Source organism: Equus quagga, chromosome 14 (assembly GCF_021613505.1).
Source record: "Equus quagga isolate Etosha38 chromosome 14, UCLA_HA_Equagga_1.0, whole genome shotgun sequence".
NCBI lineage: Eukaryota > Metazoa > Chordata > Mammalia > Perissodactyla > Equidae > Equus > Equus quagga.
This window is the reverse complement of record NC_060280.1, coordinates 62,856,838-62,872,762: the sequence shown is the minus strand read 5'-3', so window position 1 is coordinate 62,872,762 and position 15,925 is coordinate 62,856,838.

Here is a 15,925-nt window from a genome sequence, read left to right as displayed (position 1 = left end):
GCAAATTAAAGCTACTTAATTGGTAAATAACTTTAGATATTTTTGTCAATCTAAACTTCAACATACCGTAACATTTAAATGAGTTTTTAGGGTAAAAGAAAGGACTGCCAAGGAATTTTAATCCCTTAGTAAGGTTGTTTTTAGCAATAGCCATAATCCCCTAAAGGTTGAAGTTCATTCTCCTCTGCTTTTGGAATATATTCATCAAGAAGTTTGGGCTAAACTCAGAGAAACTCCCCTGGTACATGTGCGGAATGTCTGTGTTGCCAGCACCCTTGTGGGAGAGGTCGCCCCAACCTCAGGAACATAAGCATCCAGTCTGGGGACTGTGGGGGAAGGGAACGAACATTTGTTCTAGGCAGAACATTAAGAACCCACTCCTGGTATTTCCTTCCATTTGGAAGGACATTAGTTATTTTTTATAAGAAGGTACCCAATCTCTTCTGCTTCTTCCTGTTCGAGGAGGCCTGGCTTGGTTTCACGCTGCCTGGACAGGATAGGTAAGCTTCTGTGATGCTGGGATTCAAAGACCTCTTGGCTACATGTAGGTATAAACCACATTTTCCAATTTCAGCCTTCTTAGAAGTAACAGTGAATTTGGGGGCGGGTTCTCCATTTGCTTACTCTTTTCTAATTTCTCCACTCATTCAGAACTCAGTCTGAAAGAGAGAAGATATTTATTAGAACCTCTTTTAAAAACCATCAATTTCCTCAGTACTATGTGCCATCAATAGCTTTTAGTTCATCTTCTCATTTAACTTTTATAAACTTGGGGTTAGAAAGCAGCGTCTCCACCACATAGATAGAGAAAGGGAGACTTGGGTAAAATAATTTTCTTATGCTTACATAAGCCTCTGTCTAATCCAAAGGGAGAGGGGTGCAGACTATGGCCCGTGGACCAAATCTGGTCCACAGCCTGTTTTTGTAAATAGAGTTTTTCTTGGAAGAGAGTCACGCCCATTCACTTACATATTGAGTTGAGTAATTGTGACAGAGATCATATGATCCATGAGCCTAAAATATTTACTATCTGGCCCTTGACAGGAAAACTTTGCTGATGACCCCTGGTCTAAGCAATCTAATAACCTATTGGATTAGTAAGAGTTAAAAAGTGAGTGGATCATATGTGGAATATAAAAATGTACTGGGACAAAGAAAACAGTTCAGTGGTTACCAGGGGAAAGAGGGTGGTGGGGGGCACAGGGGGTGAAGGGGAGCACTTATGTAGTGACAGTCAAGAAATAATGTACAACTGATATCTCACATTGATGTAAACTATTATGAACTCAATAAAAAAAAAAGTATAAACTTCAACAAATAGTGTTGGGAAAATTAGATATCCACATTCAAAGGAATGAAGTTGGATCCTTAATTTACACCATATACAAAAATTAACTCAAAATGGATCAAAAACTTAAAATAAGAGCTAAAACTATAAAACTCTTAGAACAAAACATAGGGGGACAGCTTCTTGATGTTGGATATGGTAATGATTTCTTGGCTATGACACCAAAAGTGAAAAAAAAAAAAAAGACAGCAAAAATGAAAATAAATTGGACTACATCAAAATTAAAAACTTCTGTGCATCAAAGGACATAATCAACAGAGTGAAAAGGCAACCTACAGGTTAGGAGAAAATATTTGCAAATGATATGATATATCTGATAAAGGACTAATATCTGGATTATATAAAGAACCTCTACAACTCAACAACAAAAAGACAAATGACCTGATTAAAACATGGGCAAAGGACTTGACTAAACATTTCTCCAAAGAAGGTATACAAATGGCCAATAAGCATATGAAAAGATGCTTAACATCACTAATCATTAGGGAAATCAAAACCACAAGACATCACCTCATACCCATCAGGATGGCTACTATTAGGGAAAAAAAACAGTGTTAGCAAGGATGTGGAGAAACTGGAAGTCCTGTGTACTATTGGTGGGAATGCAAAACGGTGTGGCCCCTGTGGAAAACAGTATGGTGGCTCTTCAAAAAATTAAAAGTAGAATTATCATATGATCCAATAATTCCACTTCTAGATATACACCCAAAATAACTGAAAGCAGGAACTCAGATATTTATACCCCCATGTACACAGCAGCACTATTCACAATAGACAAAGGTTGAAGCAACTCTAATGCCCATTAACAGATGAATGGATGAAGAAAACATGGTGTGCATAAAAATGTAGTGTGGGGGGAAATGGGGAGTTGTTGTTTAATGGGTATAGAGTTTGAGTTTTGCAAGATGAGAACATCCTGGAGATTGGTTACAAAACAACGTGAATATACTCAACAATATTGAACTATACACTTAAAATGGTTAAAATGGTAAATTTCATGTTGTGCATTTTAACAATTTTTTAAGTATAAATTTAATGAAATATTTCATACCAATAAGTTAAATGTTTTACTACAGAAAAAAAGTGAGTGGACTGAAAGAAGAAAAAGAAGTTCTACTCACTAAGTGGAGTGTTGAAATGGCAGAGAAATTATGGGTAATGACAAGTTGCAATATGTGCTCATGGGTCTGATTATCTAAAGTGGTATAAAGAGGAAGGTCACTGGATTGAAGAGAGACAAGAAACTACAAGGATTTAGATTCAGATGTGTCATCCACGTGGCTATTAAAAACTCACAGAATGAGAATGGGATTTGGTGTGGGGAGGAAGGTCATGAACTCAATACTAACTTCTTTGACAATGTAAGGGGGAGGTTGATAGACGACAAAGAAAGGAGGGTGGTGATGGGTATTAACAGAAGAGAATGATCCTCAAAAAGAAGAATTCCACAGAAGAGGGTGGTATAGATGAAACCAAGAATGGTTTCCATTCCATATTCCCTATTCCATATGTAGTACTCTCCAGCCCCAAACAGAGTGAACTGATTTTTCCTCAATCTGTTCCCAGCATGTGATGCATTCCACTATTACAGCATGGATCCCACACAACTGTATTTTTTTGTTTAACAGCTTTATTGAGCTATAATATACATACCATAAAATTCACCCATTTTAAGTGTACAGTTCACTGACTCAATAAATTTATCTAGTTATTAAACTGTCACTAAAAATCAATTTTAAAACATTTCCATTGTCCCCCAAAGATCCCTCATATCCATATGCAGTCCTGTCTTGTTCCCGCTTCCATCCCCAGGCAACCAGTAATCTGCTTTCAGTCTCCAGGCCTTTTCTGGACATTTCATGTAAATGTAATCATTCAATACATGGTCTTTTGTGTCTGGCTATTTTCATTTAGCATAAGGTTTTTGAGGTTTGATCCATATGGTAGCATGAATCAGTACTTCATTCCTTTTTATTGCTGAACAATAGTCCCTTGTCTGGACATACCACATTTTATTTATCCATTCATCAGTTCATGGTCATTCAGGTTGTTTCTCTTTTCAATCTTTTATTTATAATGCTGCTACAAACACTTACATACAAGTTTTTGTGTAGTGTGTGGACATGATGTTTTCATTTCTTTTGGGTACATACCTAGGAGGGGAATTTCTGGGCATATGGTAACTCTATGTTTAATATTTTGAGGGACTACAAGACTGTTTTCCAAAGCAATTACACCATTTATTTTCCCAACAGCAATGAATGAGGATCTCAGTTTCTCCACATCCTTACCAACACTTGTTATTGTCTTTCTCATTAAAGCCATTCTAGCGGATGTGATGTGGTATCTCATCGTGATCTTGATTTGCATTTCCCTAATGACTAATGATGTTCAGCATCTTTTCATGTGCTAACTGGCCTTTTGTACATCTTCTTTGAAGAAATATCTACTCATATCTTTTGTCCATTTTTAAATTGGGTTATTTACCTTTTTATTATTGAGTTGTAACAGTTCTTTATATATTCTAAACACAAGTCCCTGATTGGATATATGGTTTACAAATATTTTCTCAATCTGTGGGTTGTCTTCATTTTCTTAACGGTGTTCTTTGAAACACAAAAGTTTTTAGTTTCAGTGAAGTAGAATTTATATTTTTTCTCTTGTTGTTTGTGCTTTTGGTGTCATATCTAAGAAAGCTTTGCCTAACCTAAGGTCACAGAGATTTACTTGTGTATTTTCTTTGTGAGAGTTTTGTAGTTTTCCTCTTACACTTAAGGTCTATAATCTATTTTGAGTTAATTTTTGTGTAGACTGTGAGAAAGTGGTCCAACTTCATTCTTTTTCTTATGGATATCCAGTTGTCCCTGCACCTTTTGTCAAATAGACTATTCAGACTATTTTTCCCCATTGAATTGTCTTGGCACTATTGCAGAAAATCAATTAACTGTAAATGTAAGTGTTTTTTTCTGGACTCTGAATTCTGTTCCATTGATCTATAAATCATTATGCCAGTACCACACAGGCTTAATTCCTGTTACTATATAGAACGTTTCAAATTGGGAATTGTTACTTCTCTGATTTGTTCTTTTTCAACATTGTTTTGGCTATTCTGGGTCCCTTGAATTTCCACATGAATTTTAGCACCAGCTTGTTAATTTCTGCAAAAGTGAAAAGCTAGTTGGGAATTTGATAGAGATTGTGTTGAATCTGAAGATCAGTTTCATCCTATCATCCTAACAACATTAAGTCCTCTGATCCATAAACATGGTATGTCTTTCCATTTTTTTAGGTCTTCTTTAATTTCTTGCAACAATATCTAGTAATTTTCAGATTATAAGATTTGCATTTATTTTATTTAACTTCCTAAGTGTTTAATTCTTTTATGCTATTATAAATGGAATTTTTTTCTTAATTTCATTTTCATATTGTTCACTGATAATTTGTAGAAACACAATTGATTTTTGCATATTGATCTTATATCCTGCAAACTTGCTGAACTTATTTATTTGTTCTATAGTTTTTTAGTGGATTGCTTAGGATTTTCTTTATAAGATACCATGTCACCTGCAAATAGAGATAGATTTACTTCTTCTTTTCCTATCTGAATACCTCAATTTTTTTTCTTGTCTAATTGCCCTGCCTAGAACCTCCAGTTTGTCCTTGGCCTTCAACATTTTTGCTATAATGAGTCTGGATGTAGATCTCTTTATAATATCCTAGTTGGAGTTGGTTGGACTTCTTGGTTGTGTAGATTCATGCTTTTCATCAAATTTGAGAAATTTTCAGCCATTATTTCTTCAATTTTTTTCTCCTCTTTTCTCCCTCTCCTCTCCTCTGGTTCCCCCATTAGGAGTACGTTGGTGTGATTAAAATTATACCACATATCTCTGAAGATTTATTTATTTTTCTCTCTATTCTTCAGAATGCACAACCTCTATCAATTTATCTTCAAATATGCTGATTTGCTCATTCAGATCTGCTATTGAGCACTTCTAGTGAACTTTTGTTTTCAGTTATTGTACTTTCCAATTCTAGAATTTCCATTTGGTTATTTGGTTTTTAAAATTTTTTTATCATTTCTCTTTACTGATGATCTCTCTTTGATGGGGTATTGTCAGAATACCTTTCTGTCTTTAAGCAGAGTTTCTTTCAGTTTCTTGAACATATTTATCATGGTTGTTTTGAAGTTTTTGTCTGCTAGATCTAACAGCTTGACATTGTCCAAGGCAGTTGCTAGTGCTTGTTCTTTTTCCTGTTTTGTGGTCACACTTTCCAGTTACTTTGCATGTCTCGTATTTTTTGTTGAAAACTGCACATTTCAGATAATATGTTGTAGTAACTCTATATACTGATCTCCTCCTATGGAGCTTGATGTTGTTTTGTTGCTTGTTTATTCGTTTAGTGACTTGGCTGGATTATCTTAGTAGTCTAGCTCTCCTGGAGCATGCAGACTCTGATGTTGCTCCTCAGAAGGTGTAACCTTGGACATGTGCACAATCAGTCTGAGATGACAGTGCTTTTATTAAGGCTCTCTTTAACTCTGTTTTATTCTGACCTCTCTGTTAAGCTGTCTGCATCTGTTGGTATAACATTCAGCAGTTAGCCTCTAGTAATTGCTGAATGATTGCTCCATTATTTTTGACTGATCCAATTAAATGTGCCCACATTTGGGGGCAATCTTTGAGACTAGACTTTCAGGTTTGTTCCAGCTCCAGAAGGGCTCTTCTTAGCTATTTCTTTCTGAAGTTCTCCCTGGTAAAGTAGTCAGTCTATGGTTTAGCTTGTTGACCTCAAGGAACTACTGGCCTCCTCTTAATTGCCTACCCCTGCCACTAATGTTTCCATTGTTTTTAAGAGTGCCCTTTGGCTTGAACTTCCCAAGTAAAGTCAGTTCCCTTGGGGAGATCTTTGGAGTATTCTGTTCTATGTCTTGGCTTTCCAAAACCTCTACTATTGCTCCAGAATTGAGGATAGGGACAATGGCCCACTTTTCTCAGAGTGATAGCCTAGCTTTGAGCACAGATCTTCTCAGCTTGTCTCCTCCAGCAAATGAGCTGGAATGGGCATAATTTGGGAGCAGTATTATTAGTCTGACACACCTGGAATAGAGTTTCTGCCCTACAAGTAAAGGCTGGGTGGAGGAAGAGAGCCCCAGACTTCTCAGCCATTCTTGCCTGGAATAGACCTTCTGCACCATGGAGCCAGAGCGGGTGAGAAGTGCTGGTGGCTTCTGGGGAGGTATCCTCTACTGGGAGCTGGGGAAAGTGGAGCCTGTGTTCTTCGTTGTACCCAATGAGAGTGGAGTTTCTGTCCTTCTAAACTGGGGGGCATGGATGGAGGAAGGAAGCATTTCATTGCTCAAATGCCATAGACTCTTGCTGTTCTTACCGAGATTTAGTAGGTTTTCTTTTTAAAATGTTTATTCACTTGCCGTATGCCCTTAAAATAATTTCCAGAGACTTTAAATCTTTGTTTTATAATTTTCACTAATAATGATTGTTTCACTGGGAAGAGGATCCATATTGCTCCTCACACCACTATTCCAGAAATTGTCTCTGGATTGTTGTTGTTGTTGGAATCATCCTTGGGCATAGGGCATTTTTGTGGAGCTCTAAATCAGATCAGCCTCCTCCAGCTATCATTCCACATGGCTACTGCTCCACGGAGCTGGGAGCAAGATGGGAGCATCCCTGAGGTCAAATGTCAGAGATTCCACTCTTCAAAGTTCAGTAGTTTTTCTCAAATAAATGCTTTTATATTTGTTATATGCATTTGGTTAATTTCCAGAGTTCTGAAATGGTTGTTTTTGATAATTTTGTCCAGTTGTTTATCGGAAGAAAGATTTTCCAAAGTTCTAACTCTACTATTCCATAAGTCACACCCTAATAGCCTGATTTTATACTGACAATATCCATTAAAAGATTAAAAAACTACTTATTAATATTTTCTGAAGAAAAATATAAAGACAAGTCATAGTCCCTGCCCACTCTATATAACTTCCTGGCCTGTTGCTTTTCCCAGGTGTCCTCTATGCTCTGACCAAGTTGTAAAATACCTTATGCTCACTTGTGCTTCATGGCTTTGCTCATCCTCTTCCTTCTCTCTGGAGTACACTTCACCTTCTGTCTGGTTAATTCCTACCTATATCAATCAGGGTCCATTCAAGAAAACAAAAACCATACACTAGCTATTTCCACAGAGAGAAGTTAAATTCAAAAATAAGTCAAACAGATATTGGAGGATTCAAAAGGCCAGAAGGGAGGAACAGTAACTACATGAAGCAGCCACCCCCCTCGCCAGGGCTGGTAAGCATTGGGAAGAGGTGGACGTTATCAAAACCCATAAGCTTTGAGGAGGGTCCCGGTGAAGCAGGGCTCACGAATCTAAGGAGGCATTGCCCTGTGGTTGCTGAATGTCAGAGGAGAGGGCAATGACAGTAGCTCTTAAAGAGCCAAAAGAAACTGGATACCACTGCCAAGATGAAAGGCTATTTGTTGGTCTTCACTGGCAGGAACAGGTAGCAGACAGAAAGGAACAGTCCCTTATCTTCTTTCACCCTTGAAGTCTCTCTCTAGTGCCCCCAGCAGGGACCCAGCTGAGGTTTGCAAAGTCCCAGCCCCAGCATCACAAAGCAGCATATAGAAAGGTGGTTTGGCATTGAGGGGCAATAGTGAATAATAGGCACACTGTCCATCTACCTAGACTTACTTCAAATGTCATTTCTAAGACTTTCTGGACATCCTTCTCCTAGTCAAGGCTGGAGCTCCTTCTTTGTGTACCCATAGAATACCAACTTCGTTTTATCATAGCACTTATGACAACGTTTGTGTTTGCCTGTGTTTGTCTATGACATAAGTCAAGAAATGTGTCTTTCATTCCTGTGTCCTCTGTGTATTAGTTATCTACTCTGGTGTAACTTAGTGGCTTAAAACAATAAACATTTACTATCTTAGTTTGTGTGGTCAAGAATTCAGGAGTGGCTTAGTAGAGTGGTTCTGGCTTGGAGTCTCTCAAGAGATTGCTCTCAGGATGGCAGCTGGAGATGCAATCATCATCTGAAGGTTTGACTGGGGCTGAAAGATCCACCTCTAAGCTGGCTTACTCATATGGCTCTTGTCAGGAGGCCTTGGTTCCTTACTGTCTGTTAGCAAGAGGCCTTAGTTCCTCACCATGCGGACTTTTCCATAGACTGCTTGAGTATCCTCATGGCACGGCAGCTAGCTCCCCCCAAAGAAAGCAAAGAGAAAGCCATGATGCCTTTTGACCTAATCACACACCATCACTTCCACCAAGTTATATTTGTTAGAAGGAAGTCAAGACCAGCCCCACTCAAGATGTGGAGAATTAGGCTCCATTTCTTGAAAAGAGGAGTATCAAAGAATTTATGGACATATTTTAAATTTACCACACCTTCTACTGAGCACAATGAATGACATGGAGCATGTTTTAATCAATGACTGAAGGACCTCCAACTAAATGAACACTTAGAAGTCTATTACTTCAGAGTTATGCTTCAGATCAATGTTTTAGGAGAAACTTGTCTAGTTATTAATTATAATTAGGTTAATAAGAAACATTTTCCCTTTTTATAGTTACTCTGCCACTCTGTTTCTCAGTCTACTGACTTCTAAAGTACCAAGAATGGATTAGAAAAATTCAGAAAGATTTCTTCTGATTCTAGAAGAGCAAAACCAGCTCCATAACTCTGTCAATCAGGATCTGGATCTTCATGAAGACAGCTGTGGATTCTTAGATGCCTCACTGGGCCACACAACTATCACAGTACAGGCAGAACAGCACCTAACACATAGTAAAAGCGTGATAAAATTTTGTTGAATAAGTAAGGTTATGGACTGAATGTGTGTGTTCCCCCAAAACTCATATGTTGAAAATTCTAAACTTCATGTGATGGCATGAGGAAATGAGGCCTTTGGGAGGTAATTATGTCATGAGGGTAGAGCCCTCGTGAATTGGATTAATGCGCTTATATAAGGGACCCCAGAGAGCACTCTTGCCCTCTTTCTGCCATGTAAGGACTCAACAAAAATTCAGCAGTCTTCAACCTGGAAGAGGGCCCTCACCAGAACATGACCACCCTAGCACTCTAATATCAGACTTCCAGCTTCCAGAACTGTGAGAAATAAGTTTATGTTGTTTATAAGCCACCCAGTCTACAGTAACTTGTTATAGCAGCCCAATGGACTAAGACAAATTGGTACATACTTTAGAGGTGGGAAGCTTAGATGTTCTTTAATGTTCAACCCTGTGTTTGTTTCTGAAGGATATATATAAGGGTGTGTGAATGTGTGTAGGGGTGTGTTTTATGTATGTTTTGTGTAGAGGTCTGTACAGGCATTTATTGCACTTCACTTTATTGCACTTCACAGATACTATATTTTTTACAAATAGAAGGTTTGTGGCAACCTTGTGTTGAGCAAGTCTATCAGTGAGATTTTTCCAACAGCATTTGCTCACTTTCTGTCTCTGTGTCACATTTTAGTAATTCTCACAACATTTCAAACTTTTTCATTATCATTATATTTGTTATGGTGATCTGTGAATGTTGATCTTGGATGTAACCATTGTATTTGTTTTGGGGAGCCATGAACCACACCCATATAAGGCAGTGAACTTAATTAATAAATATTGTGTGTGTTCTGACTGCTCCACTGATCAGCCATTCCCCTATCTCTCTCCCTCTCCTTGGGCCTCCCTATTCCCTGAGGCACAGCAATACTGAAATCACGCCAAGTAGTAACACTACAATGGCCTCTAAATGCTCAAGTAAAAGAAAGAGTTGCATGTCTCTCACTTTAAATCAATAGCTGGACATGATAAAGCTTTGTGAAGGAGGCATGTCAAAAGCTGAGACAGGCTGAAAGCTAGACTTTTCGTGACAGATAGCCAAGTTGTGAATGCAAAAGAAAAGTTCTGAAGGGAAGTTAAAAGTGTTGCTCCAATTAGCACACAAATGATAAGAAAGCAACACAGCCTTATTGTTGATTTGGAAAGTTTTAGGGGTCTGGATAGAAGATCAAACTAGCCACAACGTTCTCTTAAGCCAAAGCCAAATACAGAGCAGGACCCTAATGTTCTTCCATTCTGTGAAAGCTGAGAGATGTGAGGAGGCAGCAGAAGAAAAGTTTAAAGCCAGCAGAGGTTGGTTCATGAGGTTTACGGAAAGAAGCCGTCTCCATAATATAAAAGTGAAGGTGAAGCAGCAAGTGCTTATGTAGAAGCTGCCGCAAGTTACCAGAAGATCTAGCTAAGATCATTAGTGAAGGTGGCGACACTAAACAACAAATTTTCAATGTAGATTAAACAGCCTCATACTGGAAGAAGATGCCATCTAGGACTTGCATAGCTAGAGAGGAGAAGTCAATGCCTGGTTTCAAAGCTTCAAAGGACAGGTTGACTCTCTTGTTAAGGGCTAATGCAGATGGTGACTTCAAGTTGAAGCCAATACTCATGCCAAAAATCCTAGGGCCCTCAAGAATTATGCTAAATCTACTCTGCCTGTGCTCTGTAAATGGAACAACAAAGCCTAGATGACAGCACATCATGTTTACAACATGGTTTACTGAATATTTTAAGCCCACTGTTGAGACCTACTTCTCAGAACAAAAAATTCCTTTCAAAATGTTACTGCTCATTGGCAATGCACCTGATCACCCCAGAGCTCTGATGGGGATGTACAATGAGATTAATGCTGTTTTCATGCCTGCTACACAACATCCATGGATCAAGGAGTTAATTTCAACTTTCAAGTCTCATTATTTAAGAAATACATTTCGTAAGGCAATAGCTGCCTAGACAGTGATTCCTCTGATGGATCTGGGCAAAGTAAATTGAAAAACTTCTGGAAAGGACTCACCATTCTAGATGTCATTAAGGACATTTGTGACTCATGAGAAGAGGTCAAAATAACAGCATTGTCAGGAGTTTGGAAGAAGTTGATTCCAACCCTCATGGTTGGTTTTGAGGGACTCAAGACTTCAGTGGAGGAAGTAACTGCATTTGTGGTGGAAATTGCAAGAGAACTAGAATTGGAAGTGGAGCTCAAAGATGTGACTGAATTGCTGCAATCTCATGATAAAACTTTAACAGACGAGGAGTTGCTTCTTGTGGATGAGCAAGGAAAGTGGTTGCTTGAGATGGAATCTACTCCTGGTGAAGATACTGTGAAAACTGTTGAAATGACAACAAAGGATTTAGAATATTACATAAACTTAATTGATAAAGCTGCAGGAAAATTTGAGAGGATTGATTCCAGTTTTGAAAGAAGTTCTACTGTGGGTAAAATGCCATCAAACAGCATTACCTACTACAGAGAAATCCTTCATGAAAGGAAAGGTCAATCTATGTGGCAAACTTCATTGTTGTCGTATTTTAAGAAATTGCCACAGCCACCCCAACCTTCAGCAGCCACCACCCTGATCAGTCAGTAGCCATCAACATCAAGGCAAGACCCTCCACCAGCAGAAAGATTATGACTAACAGAAGGCTCAGATGATGGTTAGCATTTTTTAGTAATAAAGTCTTTTTTTTTTTAAGATTGGCACCTGAGATAACAACTGTTGCCAATCTTCTTTTTTTTTTTTTTTTATTCTTCTCCCCAAAGTCCCCTAGTACATAACTGTAGATTCTAGTTGTGAGTGCCTTTGGTTGTGCTACGTGGGACGCCGCCTCAGCATGGCTTGGTGAGCAGTGCCATGTCCGTGCCCAGGATCCAAACTGGTGAAACTCTGAGCCGCAGAAGCAGAGCATGTGAACTTAACCACTCAGCCACGGGGCCAGCCCCAGCAATGAAGTATTTTTTAATTAAGGTATATATATTGGTTTTTTTAGACACAATGCTATTGCACACTAGTTACACTAGACTACAGTATAGTGTAAATATAAATTTTATATGCCCTGGGGAACCAAAACATTCATGTGACTTGCTTTCTTGTGGTGGTCTAGAAGCAAACCCAAATCTCTCTGAAGTATGCTCGTGTATCGTGAATAAGGGGTGGTATTTATTCTTCCTTTGGTAAATTCTGTCCATCAGAATTCCAAACCAGAATTCAGTTCACGAAAAGGCTTTAAATACAAGGAAAACCTAAGTACACGAAGAGAGTATTCTAAGATGAGCTGATATTCTAGTTAATGTAAGTTTATTAAATGCTTGCACCAGCAACCCAGAGTGAGATGTGGGTCTCTTTAGAAATCATTTGGCATAGCTATGTGTGAGTTTTCAGATCAAGAAACCAAAGTTCAGAGTGGTTATATGATTGACTGAGGGCTATATAGCTGGTTACACAACAGATTTAGGTAAGAACAAGTGTTTTATGCCAGTGTCAGCCTATCACTAAGCAATGTGCTGGTTAGACCGGCCCTTGCAGTTCTCATTATGATTTTAAGACGCCCTTCACCAATACCCATCAGGAAACTTCGAAAAAATAAAGGTTTATTATTTACAGGACCTGGAAATTAAATAGCATACCTGGGGCCACAAAGCAAGGTCACAAGTAGAGAGAGAGCACAGGCCTGGGGTTCTGCTTTCATTGGGGTTGAGGGTGGGGGCTTAGGGTTTTGTGGGCTCACTCTTTATGGATGAATTTAAAACATAAGAGCAGGAATTTAAAGCACAGGAAGAGGAAGAAACAAGTGGCCCAAGTGGTCAGTTATTGAAATCAACCAAGATCTCTAAAACAAATGAGCCTCAGTGGGAGAGGCAGCTTGGCTCTTTATCTAGCTCTGTGGCTGGCAACATGCTTGTTAGAGACTGTTGTTTTTGAAGTGGATGCCTCAGCGACCAAAGCTTAAGTCAGGTACTTGCATTAAAAAACAAAACAAAAACCCCCTATTGTCAAGGTTTATACTACATTCCACCCTGTGATTTCGAGGCATCAGAGTCAATGGTGAGGACATTAACTGCCTGAGTAGCCGATACGCTAAAAGTCAGGGATGGGGCACATTACAACCCTGAAAGTATACATCTAAATAGGATTATAGCACTAAATCCTATGATAATTATACAGGCAATAGTCTAAAATCCAGTTCATAGCCATGGTCTCAAACTTGAACGATCCAGCCATGAAAATAGGTCAGTGATCTTGGGGGCCTGGGAATGTGTTCAAAGGTTTGGGCAGTGCTGTGGAATATTTTAACAACTTGGGTCATCTGGTGTAAGGAGGTTTGAACCTGTCCTGAGTTGGCAGATTGCCCCATATCTCACTCAACCAGTCTCTTGGTCCTGAAAATAGGTCAGTTCAGCTAAAGGGTCGTGTCTCATTTCAGGAGGCAATGATGCTGGTGAGTTCCCCAAGTTAGGCCTATTTGGTGCAAATATTGCGTCAGGTACTTAATAAGAGGTATTTCTATAGAAACAAAAGAAAAAAAATAATGATTAGAGCAGAATATAGAGTCAGCTTATGAGTTTTAAAGGCAGCCAGTCAAGAAGACTTCTAGTCAGGGTCGAAGCATCTTCAGATGGAGTGAGGGCAGACAGTAGCAATCTGATAGATTTTCCTGGGTTGCAGTTTGAATGTCTCTGGTGGTCTTTCTGAGTGGCCCACACTGCAACAGGCATGAACACTGTCCATACATAAGCTGTTGTGGTGATTTCTCTGAAGTTTATACAAAGTTGTCCCATTGTAGCTTGCATGACTTCACGAAAAGGGCAGTTTTAGTTCTCAATGACTCCAAGTCAGAAGGGTGGGAGAAAAATTGGAAGCATTAGTTTGGAGAGTTGTAGCCGGATATTGGAGGAAATGAGAATTTAGTATCCAGTCCAGTTTACAGGTAGAAAACAAAACTTCAAAGACAATTAACAGAACTGGAATCTAATATCCACAACTGTTATAGTTTCTGTGTTAGAACTGTTATAGCCTCTACTGAAACATAATTTTTCTCTGTTATATATTTTCTGTGTTATAACTGTGTTATAGTTTCTACTGAAACATAATTTTTGTCTCTACAATCACCTCCATCTCTATCAAAGATAATCATAGCAAGATTAACCTGTTTGTGAATTAAGTGTAGTTTCAATAAACTGGGCCTGATTACTTACATGAGTGCAGCAAGAATAGCGATTGACCATATAGGGCCTTTTAAGTCTGCTTTGCTGGAACCTTTCATAAGGAATCTCAGATTGAACTTTAACAGCCTCTCTAGGCTGGGAAGCCAAGTCAAAGGCTTGCCATCAGACTTCACCTGCCATACCTATAGATCTGGGTGAATTCTTCTCCTCTCAGGGTCCCCCAAAATATGCTGAGGTTTTTTGAAAAACAAAAAACCTTTTAATGACAATTCCGTTTTAGTGAACTTGACCACGCAAGGTAAAATTCTCCTTCTCTCTTTCTTCCCAACTGCCAATCTTCCTCTTTTTGTATGTGAGCTGCCACAGCATGGCCACTGACAGACGAATGGTATAGGTCCATGCCTTGGAACTGAACCCAAGCCACCGAAGCTGAGGGTACCAAACTCAAAAACTATGCCACCAGGGCTGGCCCTCTCTTTCCCATTCTGAAATAACTAGTTTTACTTTAGGAAAGATTTACTTTCTTTTCCCTTAACAAAAATGCATCTCCCTATCTCACATCTTCTCTTAGCCCAAAGCACATCCTACTTTCCTGCCTATAGAGCTGTTTCACTTATTATTTCTAGTAGCTTTAATTATATAGATAAATATTAATTCTAACTCTTAGCCCGTAGAAACCTTAATTTCTGGTGAAAACTAAGACACAATTGTGAACTAACCTTCATTCTTTAGATTGGCAAATTTATGAATATATTTCAAAATTTCTAGAAACATACATTTCCTCACAGCCTAATTTTTCAATGTGGCGCAAGACATGTTTACTAATAGATCAAATATCTTTAGTTCCTCTGTAATAAGAAGTCAAAAGTGGGTAAACTTAGACTTGTTTAGCAATTAATGTTTCAGTAATTAACCTTATCTGGAAATGATATAGACATTCAATGAATTCCCATCATTTAATTTAACTTAGAAAAATTCTAAGGGTGGAAGTTACCAAATATTTGGAAACCATTTTTAAAAAGACATGCCGTAACAAATGACTCATTGCTGAAAAGTTCACCTACAAACTCTTAGCCCACTTACATCTGCCTAAATCACTTGATCCCAACAATTATGCTTAGATTACCCATTGTCCATGAAAATCATCCATAACCAATCTATAAATGAAAATTTGGGTGAGTTTATTCTGAGCTAAAATGTGAGGACCATGGCCCAGGGCCTTTCTTCCCAAAGGAAAAAAGGGCACCAAAGAAGTGGGGTGTACAGAGTGGTTATATACCCCCAAAGAGGATGTTTCACATATGATGGAAATGTCCCTTTTACAATAGTCACGAGACTGCTCTGTCGGCACAGCCATTGACGTAGGTCGCTGTCTCAGTGGACACAGCAGGGTGGCAGATCTGTTGTCCTGAGCTGGGTGGTCACAGATGAGCACAGCAGTAAGTTCCTAGCCTAGGGAGAGATGCTTATCCTTAAGGAAATGCCAATGTCGGGGGAAGTTGCACCTTTATCTTAAGGGCATTTGTTCTTGCCATAGGAAATGTTTAAAGCAG